At 43.4% G+C, this 14959-nt stretch overlaps 1 protein-coding gene across 2 annotated transcripts in view; it reads left to right on the forward strand.

Moving 5' to 3' along the window:
- Nucleotides 1-1523: 1523 nt before the first annotated feature.
- DENND2C (DENN domain containing 2C) overlaps nucleotides 1524-14959 on the forward strand; it is an 81853-nt gene continuing 68417 nt past the window's right edge. For both annotated transcript variants that reach the window (XM_039249103.1, XM_039249105.1), the window contains exon 1: nucleotides 1524-1591. The gene's annotated coding sequence lies outside the window, so the exon portion shown is untranslated. The remainder of the gene's footprint in view (nucleotides 1592-14959) is intronic.

Consider the following 14959-nt stretch of genomic DNA (forward strand, 5'->3'; position numbering starts at 1 on the left):
TTCCACATTCTATACAGGTAGCTGTAAGCATGTTTATACTTGTGTGTTTATACTGACAGCGTGTTTATAATAGCCCTAGTATAAGAATCTTCTCCCTGGTTTCTGAAGTTGAACTTCTGTTTGCTGAGTATTTAGAAGTCCCTTAGAGAACCTGATTTTATTTTTATCTTGTCCTCCAAGTCATCAAAATAATACAGATTGCTAAACTAAACGTTCTATTTTCAGATTTCAAAGGCATTAACTACCATTAGTTATATCTCGAGATTACCCATGAGAGGGCGGTAGAATACATACATGTTAATTCATCTATTACATGTAGAGAAACCATGCCAGATTTGGAATTCAAGCTGCCTCCTTTTGCCAAATAATCTTGAACTCTGAAATCAATTTGAATTGTGAAACAAATTTTAAAACGCTATTCTAGCTTAAAAGTTCATCTTAGACTATTGTTTGGGAAGTTTTCTGAATAGAAGGATGGAGATGGGGTTGAGGAGCGTAGTCCGTGAAGATCACTGTTAAAATTTACTGCAAACAATATTGACGTTTTTTTCCTCATTGACACGATTTTTAAAAAAGTCTTGTCATTACTCTCTTCCCCCTCCCGCCCCGCCCCCCGCCCCATTATAGAAGGTAATTTCTGTTTCACTGTCCACAGCTCATGCTTTCACAACGGTGTGGGATATGCGGCTTTTACTGCTTTGGGTAAATTGGCTTGTGACAGTCATCTGTGATGTGTAACCGAACACCTCTCTTTCTGGCGGTCTCCTATTTTGGTACCTCTGTGTGAACAGATGTGGGAAGATTTTGGTCATCAAACCCAAGAGGCTCCGGTGGGGAGCGGTGGGGTGGGGTGGGGTGGAATGGGGCGGGACGAGGTGGGGTGGGGTGGTTGGCCAGTGCCTGGGAAACAGGCTCAACTCATCCTGACTCGCAGCCTTGGTGAAACTGGGCTGCTGCTCGCAGTAGGCACCGCGCCACGCACATACCTGAGTATGAGCGTGTTGCAGGCGTAGCGCTTGGGCATGTGTGTCACAACAGGGCGTGGGGGCCGACCTCAGGCACTGGGAGTATCAAAGGCACCCTGCTCTGGGATCTCAAACCTCAGGTGTTCGAAGCGTTATTTGCATCTACGTTTTAAGTTGGCACTGGACTGCAATGGCAAGAGATAACTTTATGGTTTCCTTGAGTGAAGTGCCATTTGGGTTCCTTGATTAAGCTAGGTGGCCGTGAAGAGTCAGCCTTCATGCAAATTTAGGCCCATCACCGCGGAGCCAACAGGACTGCGAAGAGGTCCAGGCTGGCGTCCTGGCGACCAAGGTCCGGGATAAGGTTCTAGCCCCGGGGCGGACTCGAACGGGGGCGGTTCCCCTCTCGACCGCTCCCGGGCGGTGCCGGGGGCGGGCCGGAGCGTGAGGGGTGGGAAGAGGAGCCAATAAGAGCCGGGCTTTGCCGGGCGGGGCGGGGCCTGCGGCTGGGCCTGCGGGGGCGGGGCGCAGCAGACCCCGAGTGCCGCGCGGAGACCTGGCGCCTCCGCGGAGACGGCGGGAGCCTCGCGTGCGGGCCGTGGGGGCGACGTGGAGGCCGAGGTCAGGTAGGTGCGGGGCGATCCGGGACGCGCTCTGAGGCCGTGTCTCGGCTCCTCGCGGCGGTGCGTGTCGCACGCTGGGCGTCGGAAGCGGGGCGGCGGGGCTGGCAGTGCGGGCGCCGGGGCCGGCGGAGGTGTCGGCCCGGCCCCGGAGTCTGGGCGCCTCCCGGGCCCGGAGGGACGCGCGGGGGTCGGACCCCGAGCCCGGCGACGACTGGCCTCGCGGGGCCGCGGCGGCTGTGGCGGGGCCTGGCGGGGAGGCGTCTCCTCGTCGCTCACCTCGGGGGCCGGGGCCGGGGGCCGGGGACCGGGGGCCGGGGGCGCCCTGCACTCCTCTGGAAGGGAGCAAGAGCGTGCCCTCCGGGAGGAAACGCGGGGCTGTCGCCGGGATTGGCCGACCGGTTGGAACGTCCACAGGCTGAGACCGTGGACTTTTAAACATTTGTGTGTGTGTCGATTCTTACAGAATTGACGAGCACAGTATTGAACGTCAGGTAGCATTTTGATTTTAAAATCGGACAGTGGAGCATCTCAGAACTTTGGAGAAGCTAGTACAGCAGAGGATGATGAGATGATGAGTCAAGGGCTGGAGTCCCCGCCAGGACCCACGGAACAGAGGCGATTCCTCAGTCAAAACTGTTTTTCTGGGTCCCCGTTTCCTTAGCTGTGAATCCGGGATGCACGCATCTTCTGTAAAGAAACTACTAAAGGCCAGGCACTTAGTAGGCACTGTATAAATCTTTACCCCGAAGCTGGTGATTCACCTCCAGTGTTTTAGTTAAAGTCCTAAATCTTTGTTTACTGCGGAAATGGTTTAAGCTCTTTTTTCTTTTTTTCACAAATATCACCATTGCTCGAAGTGTGGTCCATTTTTAACTGATTACTACATTTTACTAGAATTGCACATCTATACATTTTGTTACTGAATTATTTGCCATGAAGTTTGAGAGCAATCGAATACATAATTTACTTTTTTGCTTTAGGTAAGTAGTTATAGTTTAAGCTACCTGGTAAAGTAAGGCGGGAATATTGATCCAAAGCAAGACTTTGATTTGCTTTTGTAAGATTTAAGTCCTTCAAAAACCATTAATATGTACCACATTTCTTATAGACACTTGCTTGCGTTCTTTTCCCTGGTTTGGTCAATGTATGAGGTGTTTTAGGGGGAGAATGGAAATAAAAAAGGGAACAGCAGTTTGTTACCAGCAGACTTACTGGGGATACTTGTAGGCGCGTGCTGAAGTAGTTTCCCAGGCAGAAACCAGGAAATACAGTAATTGTACCTCTTGGCCTTTCATTGTTTTTTTTTTTTTAATTGAATGTGGCAATAGATTTTTTAAAATGCAGCTATAAAGGAAGAATGTTCTTGTTTTTTGATGTGACAATAGACAGTTTTCTAAACCTGGAAATTGTATCTTAAATGATCTATAGCATGTCTTATAGACAAAAATTTTAGACCACTGGATACAAAGAGCAAATCAAATGGAGTAGAGGGAAGGTTCCCAGTGAATATAATTTGTGTGTTGCTTTAAAAGTTTTACGTTTCAGCAGTTCAGTGGAAGATAGGTGTTTTGAAACTACTTTAAAATACTTTAAAATCAGTTTTGAGGCACCTGGGTGGCTCAGTCCGTTAAGCATCTGACTTCGGCCCAGGTCATGATCTCACAGTCCATGGGTTTGAGCCCCTCGTCGGGCTCTATGCTGACAGCTCAGAGCCTGGAGCCTGCTTCAGATTCTGTGTCTCCCTCTCTCTGCCCCTTCCCCGCTCACACTCTGTCTCTCTCTCTCTCTCTCTCTCTCTCAAAATAAAGACATAAAAATATTTTTTAATAATTTAAAATCAGTTTTATTTTTATTTTTTAATTTTTTTAATGTTTTACTTATTTCTGAGAGAGAGAGAGAGACAGCGTGAGCAGTTGAGAGTCAGAGAGAGAGGGAGACACAGAATCCGAAACAGGCTCCAGGCTCTGAGCTGGCAGTCAGCAGAGAGCCTGATGCGGGGCTCGAACCCACAGTCTGTGAGATCATGACCGTAGCCGAAGTCAGACACTTAACCAACTGAGCCCCACAGGCGCCCCTAAAATCAGTTTTAAATATGTACTCTCTATATAATTTGCTGTGATTTATAATTTGTTGATCTTGGAGGCTGGAAGCCTTAGAGTCACGGTATTTATTGAGCATTTCTATTCCAAGGCACGGTTTTAACACTTACATTATATTTGGGTATGAGCAGAATAGAATTCCTTCCTTCTAGGAGATGACACTCTACTAAGTGGGCTAAAATAAGTAGTAAGAAAGCTGTTTTTAAAGCTGACAATAACATCAGTCAGCATTTATTGAGACCTACTTTGAGCCGAGCAGTGTTCTAAATTCTTTATGCACATTACTTATTTTACCCTTACAACAGCGCCATGAGGGCTGTCATTATTTTGGTCTCCTCATAGAAAGACATCGAGGTTGAGTAATGTCCCTGTCAGACAGTCTCAACAGCAAAGCCAGCATTCAAGCCCGACAGTTAGACTCCAGAAACCCCAGTCTCAACCTCTGCATTATTCCAACTTTCAAATTCTGTGAGTGAAATACAAATAAAACCCAGTGTGTAGTTACAAGAGAGTTCTGTAAAGAACTTCTTCAAAAAACCAAGCAGAGAGAGAAAGAAACTGGTATTGCCAGATGTAGATGAAAGCTTGTCCAAGCTACAATTTAATTATACTTTGTATATAAGATCATTTTTTCCTCCTGGTGAACAACCTGGGATTTCTTTTTGTTTCTAATCTCTCAGTCACTCAGTGACTACAATGATGGTATTACCGTAATAATAGAAAAGGTGATTTTTCCCCCTTTTTAAATGTTTATTTAATTTTGAGAAAGAGAGAGAGACTGAGCACAAGTGGGGGAGAGCAGAGAGAGAGGGAGACACAGAATCTGATGCAGGCTCCAGGCTCTGAGCTGTCAGCACAGAGCCCAACGCAGGGCTCGAACCCATGAACCACGAGATCATGACCTGAGCCAGAGTTGGATGCTCAACTGACTGAACCACCCAGACGCCCCAAGGAAAAGGTGATTATTTTTCAATAAGAAGTTTAAAATATCTGTTCTTAGACCAAAAGTGAAATGTTAGATTCAAGAAAAGAAAATGCTTTGCTGCCTTCAAAAAGCTTATAACCAGGGACGCCTGGGTGGCTCAGTCGGTTAAATGCCTGACTCTTGATTTTGGCTCAGATCATGATCCCAGGATCTTGGGACTGAGCCCCAAGTCGGGCTCTGCACTGAATGTGGAGCCTGCTTAAGATTCTCTCTCTCCCCCTCTGCCCTCTCCCCTGCTCGCACTCTCTTTCTCTCTCTAAAATAAAAAATAATTTTTTCCAAAAAGCTTATAAGCGGACATGTAAATAAGTCCCTACATCAGTGTGATAAGAGTTATAACAGAGATTGAGATAGATAGGATTTAGTGGGAATAGTGATGAGGGAAAATAATTCTATGTATGATAGGGAGGAAGATTAGAGAGAAGATACCAGGTTTGAATTTGGCTTTGCAGGATGAATAGAAGTTAACTGAGCTGGGGAAGGGATTAGAAGATACGGATGAAAACAAGAATATTATGTGAAAGTATATGGTAGGTATGAGGAATGTGTTGTAGCTTATCACCTCAAGATGAGAGTGTATGGTTATGAGGGTTAGCAGATGGTGCTTGGAAACAAGCTGGAAAAGGAAAATTGCGGAGTTTGATTATGACTGCGTTAAGATCACAGAAATTGCTAGAAATGAGGTTAGTGTGGGGTTCCAGGGCCTCTCATTTGGAATAATGAAGATTTGTCCAGTGTGGCAAAGTCTTTCACTTATAGAATATAGTGCTAAAAGTAGTTTTAATATTTTGAAATACAAGAAGTGTCCTAAAATAACATACAGAAATAGCTAAATAAAAACGTAGGACTCAGAAAGAGAAAACAGAAGTCTGCTGGTGCCCCGCAGTGAAGAGTTTGTGTGTCATGCCAGGGACTTTAGACTTGATTCTGAAGACAGTGGAGGGCCAGTGAAGGATGGTAGGTAATTAAGAGAGACAATATGGCGGTACGGTGTGGAGGCTGGATGGGATGGGGAGAGGCAGAAGGTAGTGAGGTAAGTTAGAAGGCCAGTGCAATTGAAATAGCCCAGATAAGAGAGGCTAAGGGCCTGGAGTGGGGAAGTTGTAATAGTGGAGAAGAGAGGACATGATGAAGATGTAGAATTTACAGGGGCCTGAAAAGTGATTGGCTTGGAAGGTGAACAGAAAAATAAATGACTTAGTTTCTTAGTGTGGGAAACTGTGGCCAGAGGAACTTGTCCTATTATTATTTTTTTAACGTGAGAGGAAGATCATTGTTTCAGTTTCGAACACGTTGAGTTTGAAGTCTGTCTCAGGCAGAGGTGTCAGTGGGGTGGTAGGAGCCCATCTACCTCCCATCTGGTAGAGTTGGGAGGATCCAGAGCCCAGGAGGGAGGCTGAGATTGGTGAGATTTCAGTTAGCCAGTAAGTGCTAATTGAAGCCCTAAGAGTAGATGTAATTGCTCATGGAGAGCAAATGGAATTAGAAGAGAAGAGGGCCAGGGGTAAATGGTTTGCTTTGCAGGAGGGGAAGGGATGATTGATTGATTGAGTGAGTGAGTGATGCCAATTTTCTTTTATAAATTGTGATTATAAATCAACAAGATGGGTTTTAATGGAACGTTAAACAACTTTATGCCCAGTGAATCCTGGTCCTTTAAAATTTTATTTGGAGGGAGGGATGCTGGCTGGTTCAGTTGGTGGAACATACGATTCTTTTTTTTTTTTTTTTAAATGTTTTTTTTATTTCTAGGAGAGAGAGAGACAGCGCGAGCAGGGGAGGGTCAGAGAGAGAGGGAGACACAGAATCTGAAGCAGGCTCCAGGCTCTGAGATCTCAGCACAGAGCCTCATGTGGGGCTGAAACTTGGGAACAGCGAGGTCATGACCTGAGCTGAAGTCGGATGCTTAACCGATTGAGCCACCCAGGCGCCCCATGTGACAAAAAAACGCCAGCTATCAGGATATGTTTGAATTGGTTACTTAGCAATCTGAAGCATAGTTTTATATTTAAATTTTTTAAATGTTTATTTATTTTGAGAGAGTGAGCTGGGGAGGGGCGCAGAGAGAGGGGAAGAGAGAGAATCCTAGACTCCACCTTGTCAGCATAGAGCTGGACACAAGCCTTGAGCTCACAAACTGTGAGATCATGACCTGAGCCTGAATCAAGAGTCAAACGCTTAACCCTCTGAGCCACCCAGGTGCCCTGGTATTTAAATAATTAGCTGTATTCTTTGATACTCTGATTATATAAGAGTCTATTAAGGCTGATGATCATAGAATCTGCTGGGAGGAAATGACACAGCTAGCTGTACAGCAGTATTTTCTTGAACTCTCTTTTCCATGGTCCCTACTTAAACTGTGAGGGGTAACATGGAACAAGAGGAACTTTATGTGAATTCAAGTGATGGCCCATTTGAGTGTGATCAGAGCTCAGTGGTTATCATCACGCAGTTCATTTAGACTAGCGTAATTCAAGGTCAAGCAAAATGTAGCAGAGCTCTATTGGCATCTGGTGAAAATGGTGAGATGCTGTCTAACCAAGTCTTCTTTGTGAACTTTAAATCTGTCCCTAAAGTGTAGTATTCTTAAGAGTTCAGTGATAATGGTCATTGAAGAGAAAATTAGATCAATTTGCCCTTAGAATTTATTATTTAGCTATCAGAAGAAGAAAGCACGAAGTAAAGAATACAGAAACATGTTCAATAGGCTACATTTGGATGTTGAGAAAATGGTGAGGTGAGAAAGAGTCTAAGACTTTTTAATGAAGATGATTTAATGTATGGGTTTATCAAATGTGCAAAACCTGACTGAAATGATAGACTCTGTATTTGCATTAAGGTTGCAAATGAAAGTTAGACATCTTTAAAATTAAAAAGATTGTTGGAAACATAGCATACTGGACTTTCCAGTAAACCTTTTAAAATATTTTCAAGGAAAAAAATGTAAAATTATCTCAATTTACTTTTTCTTCAAGGACCTTTTGTGGAAAAGGCTCATTATTGTTTTATTTAGTTGCCTGACGGCATAAGAGAAAAATGGCTATATACCCCTTGGAAAAATGTATTCATCTAGAATGCATGGATGTTATATTTATGATTTTTGATGATATCTCAGCTGAAAATTAAAACCTCACCTCTTAGTGGGGCACCTGGGTGGCTCAGTCAGTTAAGCGTCTGACTTCAGCTCAGGTCACGATCTCACAGTTCATGGGTTTGAGCCCTGCGTTGGGCTCTGTGCTGACAGCTAGCTCGGAGCCTGGAGCCTGTTTTGGATTCTGTGTCTCCCCCCCTCTCTGCCCTTTCCCCACTCACAGTCTATCTCTGTCTCTCTCTCAAAAATAAATAAACATTAAAAAGTAAAAAAAAAAAAACAACAAAAACCACTTCACCTCCTAGTGATGACATACCTCCTTTCTGTACCATAATGGGACCTGCTGGTGAGGTGGCTACAGTGTGACACAGATGTGACAGTCCAGATCGATGGGATCACTGATATTATAAGTTGTACTATACTTTTAGTTTGTCGAGAAAATGACTTCTGGTGGCTGAGTTCTTCAATTACTCTGAAGAATGAGTCTATGACATTGCTTGTCATTTTGTATTATGACCAAAGACTTTCCATTGCAAAGTAGGAAGAATGTAGTCCTGTTTTTGCCGTTCACATCAACTCATCGTTTCAGGTAGGATTTGCAACCCCGACCCAATTCAAAGCAAAGAATAAAAGACTCTCTTGTGATCCTGCTAAGTACATAGCCTCGTCTTTGTGTTTTCCAGACTGGAATTAATTTATGAACAGGAAAAGTCATCCACAGCATTACATCGAATCTTTGCTAATTGTAATTTTCATATCATTTATTTTGGAGGTTTTTTATTATTATTATTTTTTTATTTATTTCTAGGAGAGAGAGAGAGACAGCGTGAGCAGGGGAGGGTCAGAGAGAGAGGGAGTCACAGACTGAAACAGGCTCCAGGCTCCGAGTTGGCAGTCAGCACAGAGCCCGACGCGGGGCTTGAACCCACGAACCGCGAGATCATGACCTAAGCGAAAGTCGGACGCTTAACCGACTAAGCCACCCAGGCGCCCCTATTTTGGAGTTTTAAATGTATTTGCATGATGGTGACATAGTACTTGATGTTAACTTCATGCTTTACTTTATCATATGGTCATTGTTCAGGCAACTTCTATTCCCGGTGTGCATGCGCGCATGCGCCGGAGTGTGTAATGTGACAAAACGTGTATCTCTTGCTTTGGGTTTAGTTAGGACACTTCACGAAACACTGGCCCAAGAAGGATTTGCTTGAATAGGCAATTCTGTCTCGCTAAGCAGGGGAAAGAATCTTGGAGATCGTGTGCATTCTAGAACACCAGACCAACATACACTTCTGCTGCCACTGCTGGCAGATGGTCCCCTTTGGATTTTCCATTCCTCCCCAGAAAAATTATGATCGCCTGCTCTGTCTCCTCCTCTGTTGATATTATGTGTTCCTTCTTTTCCTTGTGTTTATTGATTTCCTCAAACCCAGTTTCTCCCCACACACATGCTTCTCCTTTACCCAGTACCCAAGACTTCAGTTTTGCCCCCAACATTGCACCGGGTTCCTGGGCTCCACGGATCTTCCATTAAGCACACCGAGAAGCAGGGCATTTCCCTGAGTGGAGAAAATTACTAGCTTGTCTCTCTTTGGCGCCAGTTTATTTTGTTCACTCTTGTGCCCAGCTTTAGGAAGGAGATGAAGAATCCCCTAGGCCAGACCCTCTATGAATCATGCTATCCAACTTCAATCAAATAGCTAGCCATTAATCTATTAAGTATCCACCTTGTTATTGAGTGGCTCTTAAAGATTTTATCCTCAAGTAGTCAGGTTTTTTCTCTAAAATGGCCAGGCTATTTTATTTTCATAGGTTAAGTTTGGGTTCACCATTGGCAAGCTTCAGTGACTTGGTCTGAGAAAATTTACCTCATGTGGTCTGAGTCTTCGTTACACTGTACATATTTTCTTGTCTTTTTCCCAGTTCTGTAAGAGCTGCCATCCCTTCTCAGACTTTTAAGCCTCTTTCTTGCATGAGACTTAATTTCCCTCAAATCCTCTTCCAGGTGGGTTTTTATTTTCCTGCAATTTAATAACACATATAGGTTGTTTCCCCCAACTTTAAAATATTGTGTTTGAAGTTGCTTGCCCCTTTTGTTTTTATTCTTCTCACTGATTTTACAAAAAAACGTTGTATTCATAATTGCCCCATTTGCTCACTGTCTTATGAGCTGTCGCTACCTGTTTTCTGTTCTTACCGTCCCTTTGACGCCATTTATTTAATGTCCTGTCATCAAAAACAAGGACCTTTCTCAGTCTTTAGTCTCCTTACTTATAAATCACTGATGTGCATCTTCCTTTTCTTTTTAGGACATTTCTCCACATCCTGTCTGTGAGCCATGTTATCCTGGTTGTGTTAACCCTCACCAGTCTTTTGCCCACTCTTTACCTGGTTCTGTCTTTTCTTCTCATTTACAGTTTCTCATCGTGATTCATGTTCCCAAAGGTTTAGTCCCTAACTCTGCTCTTTGAAAAACCCCGCTTGGGGCGCCCAGGTGGCTTAGTCGGTTAGGCGTCCGACTTTCGCTCAGGTCATGATCTCGCGGTTCGTGGGTTCGAGCCCCGCGTCAGGCTCTGTGCTGACTGCCAGCTCAGAGCCTGGAGCCTGTTTCAGTCTGTGACTCCTTCTCTCTCTGACCCTCCCCTGCNCAGGCTCTGTGCTGACTGCCAGCTCAGAGCCTGGAGCCTGTTTCAGTCTGTGACTCCTTCTCTCTCTGACCCTCCCCTGCTCGCGCTGTCTCTCTCTCTCTCCTGGAAATAAATAAAACATTAAAAAATTAAAAAAAAAAAAAGAAAAACCCCGCTTAACTTCCTTTTGATACATTTGCTTTCCTGGGATACAGAATAAAGTGAAATGGTTATTTCATGTACAAATATGTACATACATAAATCATACGTACATACGTATATACATACATACTCTCTGCTTAAGGAACCTGTAGATTCTTGCTTCTTTTTCCAAAACCACACATACCTCAGACCTTCTTTACCCTTGGTTTTTCCATGTCTCACTTTACTCTCAGCAGGTTATCGCACTTGTTATTTCAAAGGGAAAATAGCAGCCAGCAGAGGGGAGGTTCATCAGTGTACGGCCCCTCCACCTACACATATACCTGCATCCTTACCTTTCTTTCCTCATTACCTTCTGTTCCGGGGGAAGCGCTGTTCCTCTTTCTGACAAGAGCTAATCCCTGTAGCTCCAGTTAGATGCCACACTCTCTCTCCCTCTTGGGGTTTGCTCTCAGCCCTTTGTTTCTTCTCTACTGACTCCTTTCCACCAGTGTTTAAACAAGCTTAATTCTTCTCTATCCTAAAAAAGAGGGGCTTCCTGAACCCCATGTTCCTGTTCAGCTCCCACTCTGCTGTCCACTTGCTTACCTGCATAAACTCCTCGAAAGCAGTGGCTGCAGTTGCTGTTTCTGTTCTTTTTCCCTCCGCCTCTCATTTTACCGTTGACCTCCCTGCCGTGCCTCTGAACCTGCTCTTGCCCAAGTTCCAGGCCGACAGACACTCATCTTTACCTTTCTTGACCTTTTGATGGTGCGTCTGTCACTGTTGACCATTCTTTTCTGTTTAAGGATTCTCTTCCTTTGACTTCCACGACTCCACACACTCCTGGTATTTTCTTCCATCTTTTATCTATGTTTATGACTTAAACTGCTGTCTATGACAGAAGAGGACAGATCTAGAATGTCTTAGAACTGACCTGTTTTGGATTAGTAATATTTTGGAGCTTATAATGCTTAATGCCAACAGAGCATAATGATCTATAGATGTCATTTTAAAAAAATAAGTTATGATTCTGTGGTGATAAAGCATGCGTGGCCCAGTATGGCAAGAAATAAATTAGTTTGTAAAGTTTGCATGAACAGCACAGTGAGATGCCACTACATGATAGAGTGGCTAAAATCGAAGACTAATTAATAATCAAAGTCCTGGTGAGACTAAGGAGTGGCCAAAATTCATATACTACTAGGGAGAGTGTAAATTGGTACAAGCCCCTCTGACAGGTCTTTGGCAAGTGTCTCTTAAAGGGAAGCGTATAATTGACAGTAGTCAAAGTATGGAAAGAGCCCAAATGTCCATCGACGGATGAATGGATAAAGAAGATGTGGTGTATACAATGGAGTATTAGTGGGCAATTACTTTGCAACTACGTGGATGGAACTAGAGGGTATTATGCAAAGCGAAATTAACCAGTGAGAGAAAGACGAATATCGTATAACTTTACTCATATGAGGACTTCAAGATACAAAACAGATGAAGATAAGGAAGGGAAGCAAAAATAATATAAAAACAAGGAGGGGGACAAAACATAAGAGACTCTTAAATATAGAGAACAAACAGAGGGTTGCTGGAGGGCTTGTGGGAGGGAGGAATGAGCTAAATGGGTGAGGGGCATTAAGGAATCCACTCCTGAAATCATTGTTGCACTCTATGCTAACTAACTTTACAAATAAATGCTTGTGTTTCTATTAGATGGAATAATACTCAGCAAGGGAAAAAACCTGCTGTTATATACAACAGCACGAATGAATCCTACAGATACTATTTTGCACAAAAGAAACCATACACAAAGTAATACTACTACTGTATGATTTTGTTTAAATGAAATCCAAGAAAAAGCAAAACAAATCCGTGGATAGAAGTCAGATTGGTGATTCCTTCTGGGGGATGGTTACTGCCTGGAAAGGGACGTGAAGGAAACTGAGGTGTGCCGGGTGGTGGTGACACAGGCTATTCATATGTACAAGTTCTTTGAGCCGTACACTGAGGACTAGTGGACTTTAGGTGCTTTATATATGTGAAACTAAAAAAAAAAAAAAAGAGAGAAAGAAAAAAATTTACAGATCTTAGAAAACTCTTGCCACATAATAAGTGCTTCAGAAATATTTGGTTGGGTGCCTGGCTGGCTCAGTTGATGGAGCATGCGACTCTTGATCTCAGGGTTGTGAGTTCAAGCCTCACGTTGGGCAAAGAGATTACTTTAAAAAAAGAAAGAAAGAAAGAAATATTTGTTACTGTTGTCCTGTTTGTCAGGAATACCTCTTAGTTTTTTTTTTGTTTGTTTGTTTGTTTTTGTTTTTTTATGTTTTATTTATTTCTAGGAGAGAGAGAGAGACAGCGTGAGCAGGGGAGGGTCAGAGAGAGAGGGAGTGACAGACTCTGAAACAGGCTCGAGGCTCTGAGCTGGCAGTCAGCACAGAGCCCGACGCGGGGCCCGAACCCACAAACCGCGAGATCATGACCTAAGCGAAAGTCGGACGCTTAACCGACTAAGCCACCCAGGCACCCCTAGTTTTGTTCTTTTGTTAGATGCTTTCTCATTACAACTATATATAAACGTCCTATAAGTGTGTTTGTATTTTATTTTCATGTACATGACTTTCTAATGGGACGTAATATGGAGTGAAAGTTACATAGGCTGGTTTCAGATTATGACTCTGTCACTTAACCATGTGGGTCTGCACCTCTATTTTCTATCTGCAGATAAGGACAATAATACCTGCCTATGGCAGAGATTTTTTGCCAACTTTAATGTCTACTCTCCTAAGAAACAGAAGTCAATTTTTTGGTTGGCCACATTGCAGGATAAAAAGATGAATGACTGCGGTGCCTCGGTGGCTCAGTAGGTTAAGCGTCCGACTCTTGGTTTGGGCTCAGGTCATGATCTCATGGTTTGTGGGTTCAAGCCCCCCATTGGGCTCTGCACTGACAGTGCGGAGCCTGTGTGGGATTCTCTTTCTCCCACCTCTCTCTATCTCTGCCCCTACCCAACTCGTGCTCTCTCTCTCTCAAAATAAATAAACTTAAAAAAAAAAAGATGAATGATTATATTTCCCAGTCTCATATGCATCTAGTACATGTGACTAAATCCTGGTCAGTGGGCAATAAGCAAAAGCGTTATATGGGACTTTCAGGAACGCTGCTCTATAGAGCTGCCTTTTTTCCTTTCTACTTCCTGGAATGCACATGTAATAGCTAGAACTCCAACACTTATATGAACTATGAAGTGATTGTGAAGATAGAAGCTATGTGTTGAGATTGGCATAGCAGAAGCATTGGAGCTCGAGGACCCTGGGGGCACCTTAGGCTACCTCCTCACTCCCCTTCCTTCCTCTTCCCTCCCTCCCTCCCTCCTTCGCTCCCTTCCTCCCATCTTTCCCTCTTCCTTTACTTCCTTCCAGTAAGTCTATGCCCAGTGTGGGGTCGAACTCATGACCCAGAGATCAGGAGTTTCATGCTTCACCAACTGAGCCAGCCAGATGCTACTCTCTTTTTTTTAAGAGAGAAACATGGCAGAGAAACAGACATCTCTTTGTTTAAAAACATTGGTTAAGCCACTGCTATTTTCAGTTTTTAAGTAATCTGTATACAAACTTAATCCTAACTGATATACTACCTCAAAGAGGTGCTCCAAAAATTGATATACAGTGACTGAAGTGATTGGCATGTAATAGTTACTTAATACAGCTCAACTACTGTTACTGCTGTTTTAATTCCCCAAATGCCTTACATGAAGTAGGTGCTTAGAACGTATTTGATGAATTTTCTAAAAGTAAGTTTTCTATTTTTTTTTTGAAACAAATGTGGTACAAGTGATTTATGTTTATTTTTAAAAATTTGAAAATACAGGGGCACATGGGTGGCTCAGTCGATTAAGTGTCCAACTTCAGCTCAGGTAATGATCTTGTGGTTTGTGAGTTCAGGCCTCACATTAGGCTCTCTGCTGTCAGCACAGAGCCTGCTTCAGATCCTCTGTATCCCTCTCTCTTTGCCTCTCCCTTGCTTGTGTGCTAGTGTGCTCTCTCTCTTTCAAAAATAAGTAAACATTTAAAAAAACAAAATAAAAAAATCTGAAAATGCAGATTAACCAAAAGGAAACTCAGCCATAGTTCTTTTTTAAAAAAATTTTAGGGGCGCCTGGGTGGGTTAGTCGGTTAAGCGTCCGACTTTCGCTTAGGTCATGATCTCACGGTTCGTGGGTTCGAGCCCCGCGTCGGGCTCTGTGCTGACTGCCAGCTCAGAGCCTGGAGCCTGTTTCAGTCTGTGACTCCCTCTCTCTCTGACCCTCCCCTGCTCACGCTCTCTCTCTCTCTCCTAGCAATAAATAAAACATTAAAAAAAAATAAAAAAATAAAAAATAAAAAAATTTTTAAAATGTTGTACTCATTTTTTTTTTTTTTTTTTTTTTTT

Source organism: Hyaena hyaena, unplaced genomic scaffold, assembly GCF_003009895.1.
Source record: "Hyaena hyaena isolate Hyena2069 unplaced genomic scaffold, ASM300989v1 scaffold_330, whole genome shotgun sequence".
In the NCBI taxonomy this organism is placed as follows: domain Eukaryota; kingdom Metazoa; phylum Chordata; class Mammalia; order Carnivora; family Hyaenidae; genus Hyaena; species Hyaena hyaena.